At 54.3% G+C, this 13,573-nt stretch overlaps 2 pseudogenes; one reads left to right on the top strand and one right to left on the bottom strand.

The window, feature by feature from the left end:
* Positions 1–7,163: 7,163 nt before the first annotated feature.
* On the bottom strand, positions 7,164–7,987 carry LOC137228378 (serine/arginine-rich splicing factor 3 pseudogene; annotated as a pseudogene).
* Positions 7,988–11,810: 3,823 nt separating this feature from the next.
* On the top strand, positions 11,811–12,939 carry LOC137228377 (thimet oligopeptidase-like; annotated as a pseudogene).
* The last annotated feature ends 634 nt before the right edge of the window (positions 12,940–13,573 follow it).

Here is a 13,573-nt window from a genome sequence, read left to right as displayed (position 1 = left end):
GGTCCGGGAGGAGGGGACGGGCGGCACTTACGTAGACCGGCAGCGGCCACGGGTAGACGGCGGGCTCGGTCCCCAAGAGCGACTCCAGCCTCAGCTCCAGCTTCTCCCCCATGTCTTCGCGCGCGGTCCCCGCACCGCGCTAGTCTGGCGCTTGGGGGAGGGGCGCGGCGCCGCCGGCGGGGGCGGGGCAGACGGGCAGGCGGGCGGCTGAAGGGACGGGGCCTGGCCTGGGCCTCAGCTGCCGCCGCCGCGCTCCCGTCCGGGCCCCGGCTCCCTCTTTGTGGTCACAGGCCCGGGGCCCCCAGCGCTGCTGCGAACTCGGGCCGGCGTGAGGCGAGCACAGTGAGCCGGGGGCCGCACTGAAACACTCACGGCCCGCGCGGCCCGCCTCCTGGACTCGCACGCTCCCACGCACGCACGCTCCCACGCACGCACGCACGCACGTACGCACGTCATCGGCTGCCCCTGGCCACACCCACCGGCCCGAAGTGGGGACCCGGCCAAACCTCTCAGGGCCAGTGGTGGCGGGTTCGACTCCTGACCTCGACATACCGTGACACACACACACACACACACACACACACACACACACACACACACACACACACACACACACACACACACACACACACACACACACACACACACACACACACACACACACACACACACACACAGTAATAAGACTATAATTCCTATTAAATATGACAGCTGGAATCCCGGCTTCTGTTCACAAAAATGCCGTGTATTTAGCCTATGCTAGGCACCAGACCGCGGACGCTCAGTACTGGCAAAAAAGGAAATGCCCTGCCCTCATAGCACTGCCATTTTAATTGGAATAGTAGTGACAATGGTCAAGGGAGAAAATAAAGTGTCATCATCGCCACGGGGATGGTTAATCTCATGTGCGCACTGCGTGGGGCCCCGGCAACCACAAACATTATTCCAGATGTGGCCAGGAAGGTATTCTTCAGAAGAGATTAACACTGAAATTGGTCCACTTTGCGTAAAGGAGATTGTCAATGCCGCGGCGTGGGTGGGCCTCGTCCATCAGTTGAAGGACTGGAGAGAAAAATGAGGTGCCCTAGAAAGAGGGAAGTGTTCCTCCAATGGACTTGGCACATCAGCTCTTCCCTGTGTCTCCAGCCCAGAGTCCTGCCCTGACTTGCCTGCCTCACGGTCACAAGAGTCAACTCCTTAAAACGAAACTATATATGTAAAGATAGTGAATATATACAAGCCTATTAATTTGTATATGTGTGTATAGATATGATATATATATGTATACACATATGTTTATATGTGCATGCGTTTGTAGTCTATGTGTAAGTACTATATACAGTATACATACAAGCCTATATATTTGTGTGTATATATTGTATACATGTATGTATGTGTATATATACAGTATACATATTATGAAGGTGAACATGCTGTATATATACACACACCCATGTATTGATATATGGGTGTGTATGTGTACAGTATATGTACACTGTATGTATGTATGTATACAGTGTATATTGATATATAGGTGTGTATATATGTTGTATACCTGTATGTGTATAGGTATTATATGTATATATGTATGTACTCTCTCTATATACACACTTGCGTGTGTACTTATATGTGTATGTACATGCACATATTTACATATAGGTGTGTGTGTATACATTGTATATATGTATGTGTATGTATCCTATATATGATATGTGTATGTATATATACGACGAATTTATAGATGCAGTACATATATTTTTATTCTACATGCTTTTATATGTAGGTGTATATGTGTGTCTATATGTATGTACGTGTATGTATTGCATATATTATATGTGTATGTATGTATACTGTATATATACACACCTAAATATCTTTGTATGTGTGTATATATGTATGATATAGACGAACCTAGGTGTGTATATTGCATATCTTATACGAATGTGTACATACTGTATATATATATACAAACTATGCATTTCATATGTGTGTATGTATAGTGTATATGTAGGTGTCTATTGTATATATTATGTGTATATGTGTGTAGACATACTGTATATATACAAACTATGCATTATATATATGTGTGTATATATGTATTTGCGTATTGCATATACTATATGTGTATATGTCTGTATGCGTACTGCGTATATACACAGCTGTATATTTTTGTATGCGTGTACATGTGTACGTGTGTGTGTATATACACACAGAGGCTATGGATTCTGTTTGTCTGGAGAACCCTCACTGATACGGACACTTATGACAATTGAGCACCTGCTCTTTGCCAGCCAGGGAGCCAAACGCTTGTCCTTTCTGTGTCTCCCTTAAGTGTCACAAGTCCCGGGAGGGAAGGTGATGCCGCTCCTACCAGTTGAGGTGCCTCAGGGTCAGAGAGGTGCACAGGGCGGGGGGCTGGAGCCTGGTGGAGCCCAGGTGGAGTTCTAGCAGCAGTACAGCCTAGCAGTCCCACTTCCCCGGGTGCCTCTCACAAAGACGCCGAGGGAGAGACGGGGTCTGAAGGAGGGGATGAGGAAGTTTCCGTGGGTCTGCAAGCCCAGACCAAGGCTGACTCGTCAAGGGTGTTAGAGGTCAGGACTCTGGTTACCTTGGGGATGGGGTTACACAGAGCCATTCCCATTCTGAAAAAGTATCCATTCTGCTCTTGTTTGTATGTTTACCCCCCTCCCCCCAATCTTTTAAAAACAGATTATCTTGGTTGCTGGGAGCACACAAGGGGAAGTTGTGTGTGAGGGGGTGTGATCCAGGGGACAGGGAGGATAAGCCCCCCACTCGTAGGGCCAGGAGTGGCTCAGCTTTGTGAGCTAAGGATGGCCCGCGAGGTCCCAGAGAGAAGGGTCCCTGCTCCGTCCCTGCTCCGTGCACCCCATTCCCAGCCTGAGAAGTCCGGAGCCCACCCCCCTCCCCCCCCACACACACATCAGGGAGGAGAGCCAGTCACCCTGGCTCCCAGGCTCCGGCTCCAAGGCTCCCGGCACTAGGAGCTATTTTCAGCTTTCATGCCCTAGGACACGGCCAGAGCTAGTGTCTCCGGAAACTCTCTGTCTGTCTCTCGCCCGCCCGCCATCCCTCCCTCCCTCCTCCGCCTCTTCCCCTCCCGCTCCAGCTGTCCTGCCCTCCACCCTGCATTTCTACACAGGATGGCTCACAGACAGCTGCTCCCCGTGCCCACCCACCATTCGATGGATGTCAAAGCAAGCCCTGGGGACTTCCCTGGAGGTCCAGCGATTAAGACTCTGAGCTTCCACTGCAAGGGGTGCGGGTTCGATCCCTGGTCAGGGAAATAAGATCCCACATGCCGCCCGGCACGGCCAAAGAAATAAATGAATAAAAAATAAAGTTATAGTGATGAAACAGCCCTAGTGGTGCAAGGATGGGACGTATACCTCTATGGTAGAGAATAAAGGTCCAGAAACAGATAGATGAGAACTTGATATGACAGAAAGTGGGGAAATTAAGGAGTTTTCAATAAATGGCATTAGGACAATTGCATATCCATGTGGGAAAATGTAAATTAGAAAAAAAGAAAAAAAGCAAGCCCTGGTCAGGTGTGACCTTGGGCCCAGGGCCATTGGCACACGTTATCGTGTGGGATGTTCTTCCTTAGACTCCTCCCTCCCTCCTGTGTCACTGTCACTTCCTCCAGAACCTTCCTGGACTCCCCTACACAAGCTCGGGGTGTGCCCTCACCCGCCCACCCTGGATCACCGGAATTCCAATCCCGGCCCACCCTTCCCCGCCAGGTAAAGAACTGGGCCTGGTCAATAAGACCGTAGAGGTCCTCGGCCATTGCTATTGCAGTTGCAATTGTTACTGTGTTTACACAGGGTGACCAACACCCGCCCCCAGTTTGCCCAGGACCGCTCAGGTTTGAGCGCTGGAACTGTGGGGAAACCCTCATTTCCGGGGAACCCCAGAAGGCTGGTCAGCCTGTTTAGGATGGATCTTTCACTTGATATCCCAACCCCCGAGAGTCAGAAAGGGAATCTCCCCCCTCCTTCCATGGTAACCTTCATTCATTCATCCACTCATCCCTTTATTCAACTCCTTTATTCAGCAAGTATTTAGGAAGCATCTACTACATAGCAGACACTCTTCTAGGTGCTGGGGACAGTAAACTGAGAAGGTGTGATTTGTTACACGGGGATGATGTCTCGGAGACCACTGCAGGGCATGGGAGGTGGGAGAGGGAAGGGGCAGTTGTAAATGCAGGCTCTGACGGGACTGGGGCGGACCCTGCCCTAAGCCAGGCTGGTTGCTTCAACACAGCTGTCCTCACCCAGGGCCATCCTGCTTCCGCCTCACCCAGTTCTTCGGTGATGTCTGGGGAAAATCTGTGGTTGTCACAACTGGGGGGGAAGGGGCCCCTGGAATCAAATGGGTGGGGACAGGGATGCTGCTGAACCCCACACAGTGCCCAGGAGGGGCCCCCAGCAGAGAATGACCCGCCCCAAATAACCCCAGTGCCATGGGGGAGACCCTGCACTAATATTATTCAGACCCGCTGGTGCCCCTAGATTCCTGCACAGGCTGGGACTCTAACCGGGTCACCTCTGTATCCCGAGGTGACCTAGAGTGGGGCAGCCAGGAGGGCTGAGTATCAGGGATGAAATGACAAATCTCCGTGCCCACTCTCCCCGCCGCACCCCAGGGTCGATGGCCTCTATCTCCTCCCTGTGCAGGTAGCTTTTCCCTGAGCCATTTCTTCTTGTCAAGGTCCCTGTCGCAGGTTGTGTTCCCCGAAGATGACGTTGAGAGCAAGCAGTGGAGTGCAGGTGGTTGATGTGAGACGTGCAGAGAACAGATACAGCTGCCATAGGGTCCCGCAATTCCACTCCTGGGCATAGATCTGGAGAAAACTCTAATTCAAAAATATACATACACCCCTGGGATTTCCCTGGTGGTCTAGTGGTTAAGACTCTGTGCTTCCGGTGCAGGGAGCATGGGTTCCATCTCTGGCCAGGGAACTAAGATCCCACATACTGTGTGACAAAAAAATAAAGAAAGAGAGAAAGAAAGAAAAAGAAAGAAAGAAAAGAAAGAAAGAAAAGATACATGCACCCCAATGTTCATTGCATCACTATTTATAATAGGCAAGATGTGGAAGCTACCTAAATGTCCACTGATGGATGAATGGATAAAGAAGATGTGGTACATATATACAATGGAATATATTCAGCCATAAAAAGAATGAAATAATGCTATTTGCAGCAACGTCGTGGATGGACCTAGAGATCATCATACTAAGTGAAGTAAGTCAGCAGGGAAAGACACATATATGATCTCTCTTATATGTGAAATCCAAAATACGACACAAATGAACTTGTCTACGAAACAAAAACAGACTCACAGACATAGAGAACAGACTTGTGGTTGCCAAGGGGGAGAAAGAGGGAGGGAGGGTTGGATTGGGAGTTTGGGGTTAGCAGAGGCAAACTATTAAATATAGGATGGATAAGCTACAAGGTCCTACTGTCTAGCACAGGGAACTATATTCAATATCCTGTGATAAGCCATAATGGAAAAGAAAAAGAGTTTTATTTATAGGTTCCATCCCTAACTGAGCTGGCCCATCCCCTCCCATGGTTCTAAGTGCAGCCCGAGGCTGCAGACTTCCCACCGTGGTCTTCAGCTCCAGAGCAAGCCACCTGCAAACCAGCCGCATCTTCCCAGGGGCTGGCAACTCTCCTTTGCTACTGATTCCAAGACACATCCAGATAGCACAAATGTGACCATGAAAACAAACTCAGGCATGTTCAAATCAGGGAAATAACATTCTTATCTCTGTTTAGTAGTTGCTTAATTTTAGAATAGCTTAGAGTTACAAAAAAGTGCAAAGATCTGTACAGAGTGTACAGAGTGCTGTGGACCCCCGACCCAGTACCCCTATTTCCAACACGTTAGTACTTTAGTACGTTAGTACGACATGCTTATCCAACTAAGGAACCGAGATGGATACGTTATTATTAACTAAAGTCCACACTTTACTAGAATTTCCCTAGCTTTCCCCTAACATCCTTTTTCTGTCCCAGTCTCCTCTGGGCTGTGACATTTCTCAGACATCCCTGGGTTTTAATACCTTGAAAGTTTTGAGGAGGACTGGTCAGGTATTTTGTCCCTCAATTTGTTTGTCTGTTGGTTTTCTGATGTTTTTCTTATGGTTCGGCTGGAGTTACGGGGTTTGGGGCGGAAGATCCAGACACAGATAAAAATGTCATTCTCCTCAGGTCACATCATCAAGGATACACACCATCAAGGATACACACATCAAGGATACACCCCATCAACGGGACTTGTGACAAACAATTTTACCCTTGATCACCTGGCCGGTATCGTCTTTTTTTTTTTTTTTGCTGCGTTGGGTCTTCATTGCTGCACACGGGCTTTCTCTAGTTGCGGCGAGCAGGGGCTCCTCTTTGTTGCGGGCACGTGCTTCTCATTACAGTGGCTTCTTTTGTTTCGGAGCACGGGCTCTAGCTGTGCGGGCTTCTGTAGTTGTGGCATGGGGGCTCAGTAGTTGTGGCTCCCAGGATCTAGAGCACAGGCTCAATAGTTGTGGCCCATGAGCTTAGTTGATCTGCGGCACAGGGGATCTTCCCGGACCGGGGCTCGGACCCGTGTCCCCTGCATTGGCAGGTGGATCCTTTTTTTGTTTTCTTTGTTCCTTTTGGAACCAAAACTTTAATCCCAAGGAGTCTCACAAAACATATTACAAATGACAGCATGAAAAAAAAAACTGCACAGTAACTCAAAGTTCAGCTCTACAATATACTCTTCATCTGGCAAGACATTGGTATCTTGATCATCTCAACTTCCAAAAAACATTACAAAGAGCTATGTATTCATGTACGGCAATCACAGAGGGGACTTATGACCTAACTCAAAGGGAAACTAACTTCCTTGAAACTTCTTAGATTCTAAACTCACTGGACAACCTCTTGTCCAGTGTGAAGACTAGTGGAATTCTTAAACCTCTAATCTAGGGTAAGGGTGCGGCTTTCATTCCTACCTGCTGGCTTGTGTTCACAGCACCTTTTAAAGACTGCTTGCTTAACTACAGCTGCATACCATATCCCAGCTACAGAAAGTCTCTTCAATGTTTGCCAGTGTTGCTTCCATAATAATAAACATCACACTTTAGGTGGGCAGGAGTTAGAGTTTTATTCTCAGTCTAGGCAAGACCAAAAATTCAAAGCAAATTCAATTTTGCTTAAGAGAACATTGTAAAGAAACAATTCTTCATATTACATGCCTCATATGACCCATTTCAAACCATAGAGAATGACACCTTTATGTGTCACTGTCCCAAGAGACAAACAAATGTGAACAGCTAAAACATTTAAAAAGTGCATCAAGCTTCGGAAGTCTCAAACGAAACTTGAATTTTCTGTACATACTCCTGTCAAATGAAGTTATTTCCTGTGCACCACTCCTCTTGCAAAGTGGTCTGCTATTTCCTTTCATTTGACCTGGATCGGCTAGGAGACCTAGAGAAAGATCGGGACGGCTTGCGATTTCTCTCCTGGGACAGTGATCTCTCTCTTCTCCTATATCTACTAAAGGGACCTGCTCTGGCTGCGGGAGAAGCTTCTCCGTCTTGGACATCTGTGGTGAGGGGGAGGACTCCTCCTCCGATAATCATCTCGAGGGCGACGACCCCAAGAAGGAGGCGGCCACGATCTCGACTTCTCCTTTCCCCATTGGACAGGTCCACTCTTACTCGGCAGCCACAGAGTGTTCTCCCGTCTAGTTCTCAGACAGCATCCGCTGCATCTCGGGGATCTTCATTTTCAACAAGAGCGAAGCCGGGAGGGTTTTTAGCAACCCACACACTTCGGAGTGGTCCATAATATCCTAAAGCTCGTTCGAATTCACTCTTGTTACCATTGTTTCCAAGATTCCTTACACAAACGTTACAGTCCAACGGACAGGAATGCCGATGCAAGACCCTCCTGGCTCCTGGGTTTCATAGGCCACAGGGTGATCCCGGGCCTCTAGAATCTCGCAGCTGAATCGGCTCGCACAAGCTGTCCTGTGGGGATGCTTTTCCCCCCATGTGTCCAGCCCGGCGCCCTGCTGTCTAGGCCCGACCTCCAGGGTGACAGGGTGAACCCCAGGTCCCTGGAGCAAACACTCAGAGCCCTGGTGACCAGACTCAGGGGGCTGGGGCGGCAGCTGGACATGTGTGGCCACCCTGGTGGTGTTTCGCCCCATCTGCAGTTCCAGTTCCAGCTGAGAAAGAGCCTCGCTGTGTTATTTTCTCCTGGTTGTGTAAGGATCCCCGGTGTCATTTGACAGAAATGTACATGGTGTGTTCTTTCTCTCTTTTCTCCCTGCTTCCTCTCGTCCCTCTCCCCCTCCCTCTCTCCCTCTCCCTCTGTCCCCCTCTCTCTCTCTCTTCCCTCTCCCTCTTTCCTCTGCGTCTCTCTCTTTCCCTCTCTCCCTCCCCCCCTTCCCCCCTCCCCATCCCTCTCCCCGTCCCTCTCCCAACTCCCTCTCCACCTCCATCTCCCCCTCGCTCTCCCACATCCCTCTCCCTCTCCCCTCCCCCTCCCTCTACCTCCTCCGTCTCCCCCGTCTCTCTCCCGCCTCCCCCCTCCCTCTTCCCGCCTCCCCTGTCCCTCTTCCCTGTCCCTCTCTCCCTTCCTCTCTCCCTGTCCCTGTTTCCCTGTTCCGCACGCCCTCCCTCTACCTCTTTCCCTCTCCCTGTCCCTCCACCTCCTTCCCTCTCTGGAGAGGGAAGGAGGTGGAGGGACAGGGAGAGAGAGCAGGATGGGGGGAGAGGGAGAGAGAGGGGGGAGAGGGAGAGAGGGATAGAGGGAGGGAGCGAAAGACGTCTCTCCCTCCCTCCCTCTATCCCTCCCTCCCTCCCTCCCTCCCTCTATCCCTCTCTCCCTCCCTCTATCCCTCTCTCCCTCCCTCTATCCCTCTCTCCCTCCCTCTCCCTCTCTCCCTCTCCCTCCCTCCTTCTCCTCCCTCTCCCCCTCCCTCCAACTCTCCCGCTCCCTCCATCTCTCCATCTCCCTCACTCCCTCCCAGAGACGGAGAGATGGAGAGGCAGAGACAAGGGAGAGGGAGAGAGAGAGAGGGAGAGATGGAAGGAGAGGGAGGGAGAGGAAGAGAGGGAGAGAGATATGGAGAGGAGAGCGAGAGAGAGGGGGGGAGAGGGAGAGGGAAAGAGGTCTCTTCCTCCCTCCCTCTCCCTCTGTCCTCCTTCTCTCCCTCTCCCTCCCTCTCTCCCTGTCCCTGTTTCCCTGTTCCGCCCTCCCTCTCCCTCTTTCCCTCTCCCTCTCCCTCCACCTCCTTCCCTCTCCAGAGACGGAAGGAGGTGGAGGGAGAGGGAGAGGGAAAGAGGGAGAGGGAGAGCAGGAGAGGGAGGGGGGAGAGGGAGGGAGAGGGGGGAAAGGGAGAGAGGGATAGAGAGAGGGAGCGAAGACGTCTCTCCCTCTCTCCCTCCCTCTCTCCTTCTCCTCCCTCTCCCTCTTCCACCAACTCTCCCTCTCCCTCCATGTCTCCATCTCCCTCACTCCTTCCCACATAGGGAGAGATGGAGGGAGAGGCAGAGATAAGGGAGAGGGAGAGAGGGAGAGGGAGAGATGGAGGAAGAGGGAGAGAGGAAGAGAGAGAGGGACAGAGGGAGGGGGGGGGGAGAGAGAGAGAGGGAGAGCGGGAGAGGGAAAATGGTCTCTTCTTCCCTCCCTCTCCCTCTCTCCTCCGACTCTCCCTCTCTCACCCTCCCTCCGTCTCCCCCTCTCCTTCCCTCGCCCTTTCCCTTCCTCTCTCCCTCTTCCTCCCTCTGTCACTCCCTCTCCCTCCATCTCTCCCTCACCCTCACTCCCTCTCAGAGAGGGAGAGATGGAGGGAGAGGCAGAGACAAGGGAGAGGGAGAGAGGGAGAGAGGGAGAGGGAGACCAGAACAGGGAAACAGGGACAGGAAGAGAGAGAGGGAGAGGGAGAGAGGGAGAGAAGGAGGAGAGAGGGAGAGGGAGGGAGGAAGAGACCTCTTTCTCCCTCCCTCTCTCCCTCCCTCTCCCTCCCTCTCTCCCTCCCTCCATCTCTCCCTCTCCCTCTCTCCCTCTGCCTTATCTCTGCCTCTCTGGGAGGGAGTGAGGGAGATGGAGAGACGGAGGGAGAAGGAGAGTTGGAGCGAGAGGGAGAGGGAGGAGAAGGAGGGAGGGAGAGGGAGAGAGGGAGGGAGAGAGGGAGGGAGGGAGAGACATCTTTCGCTCCCTCCATCACTCTCTCCCACTCCCCCCTCTCCCTCTCCCCCCTCTCTCCCTCTCCCCCCTCCCTCTCCATCTCTCTCTCCCTCTCCCCCCTCCCTCTCCATCTCTCTCTCCCTCTCCCCCCTCCCTCTCCATCTCTCTCTCCCTCTCCCCCCTCCCTCTCCATCTCTCTCTCCCTCTCCCTCCACCTCCTTCCCTCTCCAGAGAGGGAAGGAGGTGGAGGGAGAGGGAGAGGGAAAGAGGTAGAGCCAGAGCGTGCGGAACAGGGAAGCAGGGACAGGAAGAGAGGAAGGGAGAGAGGGAGAAGGGGAGAGGGAGAGGGAAAGGGGGAGAGGGAGAGGGGAAGGGAAAGAGGGAGAGAGAGAGAGGGACAGGGAGAGAGGGAGGGAGAGAGGCAGGGGGAGAGATGGAGGGAGAGGGAGAGGCAGCGAGGTAGAGGGAGAGAGGGAGAAAGGGAGAGAGAGAGGGAGAGCGGTAGAAGTGCTGAGGAGGGGGGCTCCCTCCCCCTCCCACTCCCATCCTCTCCCTACTGCTTTCTCTTTTCTCTGCTTCAACAAACACCAGGCGCCTTTTAGATCAGCCCTGAAGTCAACGTTGATGCTTGGACAGCCTGACCTCCCCGCTGACTTCCAGCCCAGGACCACCGCTGGGAGATGAAGTCTGCGGGGCCCTGGGCGCAGGCTGCACAGGCACCTCCCCTGATGCCCAATCTCTCCCCGTTTACGAGGCAGCCGACACTCCCCTCCCTGACTCCCCAAGATTTGGGGCCTTTTTAGTATGTGTCGATAATGCCATTGAGCTACTATCTAACTCTTCCACGAGGACCCATCTCCCAAAATGCAGTGGTTTTCAGCCTTGGCTGCACTAGAGAACCCCCAGGGAAGGGAGAGACGTCTCTCCCTCCCTCTCTCTTTCTCTCCCTCTGTACTTCTGTCTACCTCTCTCCCTCTCCCTCTCCCTCTGGGGTGATGCCCGATGAGCTCAGAATCGTAGATGGCCCCCCCATCCCCTCTCTGTGGCTTGCATGGGGGATGCACCTTCTCACCGTGGCCCGGGCATGGCCTTGACATTCAGACATCGGGTCCTGCGTGGACACTTGTGTTTGTTCCATAGCGCAGGTGGCTGCAGTCTGTGCTTCTGTAGATGGGGGCTGTGCGTGAGCCCTTCATCTTCCCCGCAGACACCACTGGTGCTCGCTCGGCCTCGCGGGTGATGCGGGGGGCACGGGGGACAGTCTTGTGTCCCCACCTTCTTGGGCTACAGACAGGCCACGCTGGTCCCGTGGTGACTGGGGGCTCCCAGGAGAACCCCACTGCAGACCGGAGAGGTGGCCCCAGAGAAGGTGGCGTACGCCTGGGGCCGGGCCTCATCAGTGAGCCACGGGCCACCTGCAGCAACAGCTGTCTCACCGTCCAGGGGCTGGGTGTTCGGGCGCCATGGGGTTGAGCCACTGTCTGCACGGCAGCCGTGTTTGTCTTGTTGAGCCCGGGGAGGCCCCTTGGTGGCTCCTGGAAAGACTGGCCGCATTTCTTCCTGCCCTTGGCCTTAGAGCCCATCACGTTCATGCCGTTTCTGGTTCCAAAAGGACCTGTGTTAATAAAGACCACGTGTTAGGACAGCACCAAAGTGTCTAGAAATCCGGGCCAGGAGGAGGAGGGAGGGGGATTGGCTGTGCCCGCCAGTGGCCTGGGAGCCCTGCCCGCCTGCAGAGACCTGGCCCGGGGCCCGCGGGGAGGCCGTGGCCCTCGGTCCCCAGCGCCTTCCGTCTCTGGGTTCCAGGAGAACTGCGTGATCCTCAGGGAGCTGGTGAGGCTGCAGGCCCTGAAGTCCCGCCTGCTGGGGTTCCGCACGCATGCCGACTCCGTGCTGGAGATGAACATGGACAAGACCAGCCAGGTGGTGGCCACTGTCCTAGGTAACACCGCCTCCCCCTGAGTCCCAGTGGGGACGGGGTCAGGCGGACCTTGACCGGAGACCCCACTGTGTCAGCCCTTGGGGGTCACCTTCCCAGACCCTTCATTCTGCCTCGAGGGGCGCGGGGTCGGGGGTGGCTGGGGGGCCGCCCCAGGGACGTAGCCGCGCCTCTCCCCTCCGCCCGCAGGTGAGCTGGCCCAGAAGCTGAAGCCCCTCGGGGAGCAGGAGCGGCCGTGATCCTGGAGCTAAAGAAGGCCGAGTGCCAGAGGCGGGGCCTGCACTTTGACGGCCCCATCAACGCCTGGGACCTGCGCTACTACATGAACCGGGGGAGGAGACGCGCTACCACGTGAACCAGTACCTGCTCAATGAGGCTTTCCCCATGCAGGCGCTCACACGCGGGCTGCTGGGCATCTCCCAGGAGCTGCTGGGGCTGACCTTCGACCTGGAGGAGGGCACCAGCATGTGTCACGAAGACGTGAGGCTCTAAACGGTCTGGGACGCGGCCTCGGGCAAGGTCATCCATCGGCAAGTTCTACCTGATCTCTATCCTCGGTGCGTGCGTGGGGGAACCTGTCGGCCGTGGGCCGGGGCTCCTCTGTGGAAGCGGGGCCCCATCCACGTCCCTCCGCAGGGTGGGGAAGTCCGGGCACGCGGCCTGCTTCGGCCTGCAGCCGGGCTGCCTACAGCACGATGGGAGCTGCCAGATCGCCATCGCGGCCATGGTGGCCAACTTCACCAAGCCTACGCCCAACCTGCCCTCCCTGCTGCAGCATGATGAGCGGGAGACCAACTTCCACGACGTCGGGCACGCGATGCACCAGCTCCGCTCCCAGGCGCAGGGCTGCAGGCAGGGGGCGGGGAGGGCCCGGGCGTGCGTGGTCCTCAGGCAGGCCCTCGCCATGGGATTCTTCCACTGACATCACCCCGCACGTGGTGACGCCCTCGGTGTCAGCTTCCATCATCAGACCCCAGGCACTGGGCGCGTAAATAACGGAAATGGATGTCCTCGAGGCTCTAGAGGCTGGAAGACCCAGATCAAGGAGTCAGGGCTGGTTCCCTGCATGTTAAATACATGCACTCAAGAGTTGCCTTGGAAAAAGACAAAAGAAAAGAAAGGAATGTTGCCTGCAGGTCTGCTGACAGCCGGTGATGAGAACCAGAGGGAAGGCTCTGGGGCCGGGGGCGCAGTGCCCTGTGAGCTCGGGGGCTGCTGCCAGTCTCCGTGGAGGCTCAGCAAGTCCCCGTGACTTCCCCACGTGGGGGGCGCCAGCTGAGCGTCTGGGCCCAGGACCCACTGCTCGTTCAGTCTTCCTGTGGTCAGCCCTTCATCCTGAGAGCGATGCTCTCACAGGCTGCACCGGGGCGTGTGGGGACAGTTTACTGAGCTGTACAGACGTCACTACTGCTTT

This window comes from Pseudorca crassidens, chromosome 7, assembly GCF_039906515.1.
Source record: "Pseudorca crassidens isolate mPseCra1 chromosome 7, mPseCra1.hap1, whole genome shotgun sequence".
NCBI classification, from domain to species: domain Eukaryota; kingdom Metazoa; phylum Chordata; class Mammalia; order Artiodactyla; family Delphinidae; genus Pseudorca; species Pseudorca crassidens.
The sequence above is the reverse complement of the archived record's forward strand: the minus strand, read 5'-3'. Positions and strand labels throughout refer to the sequence as shown.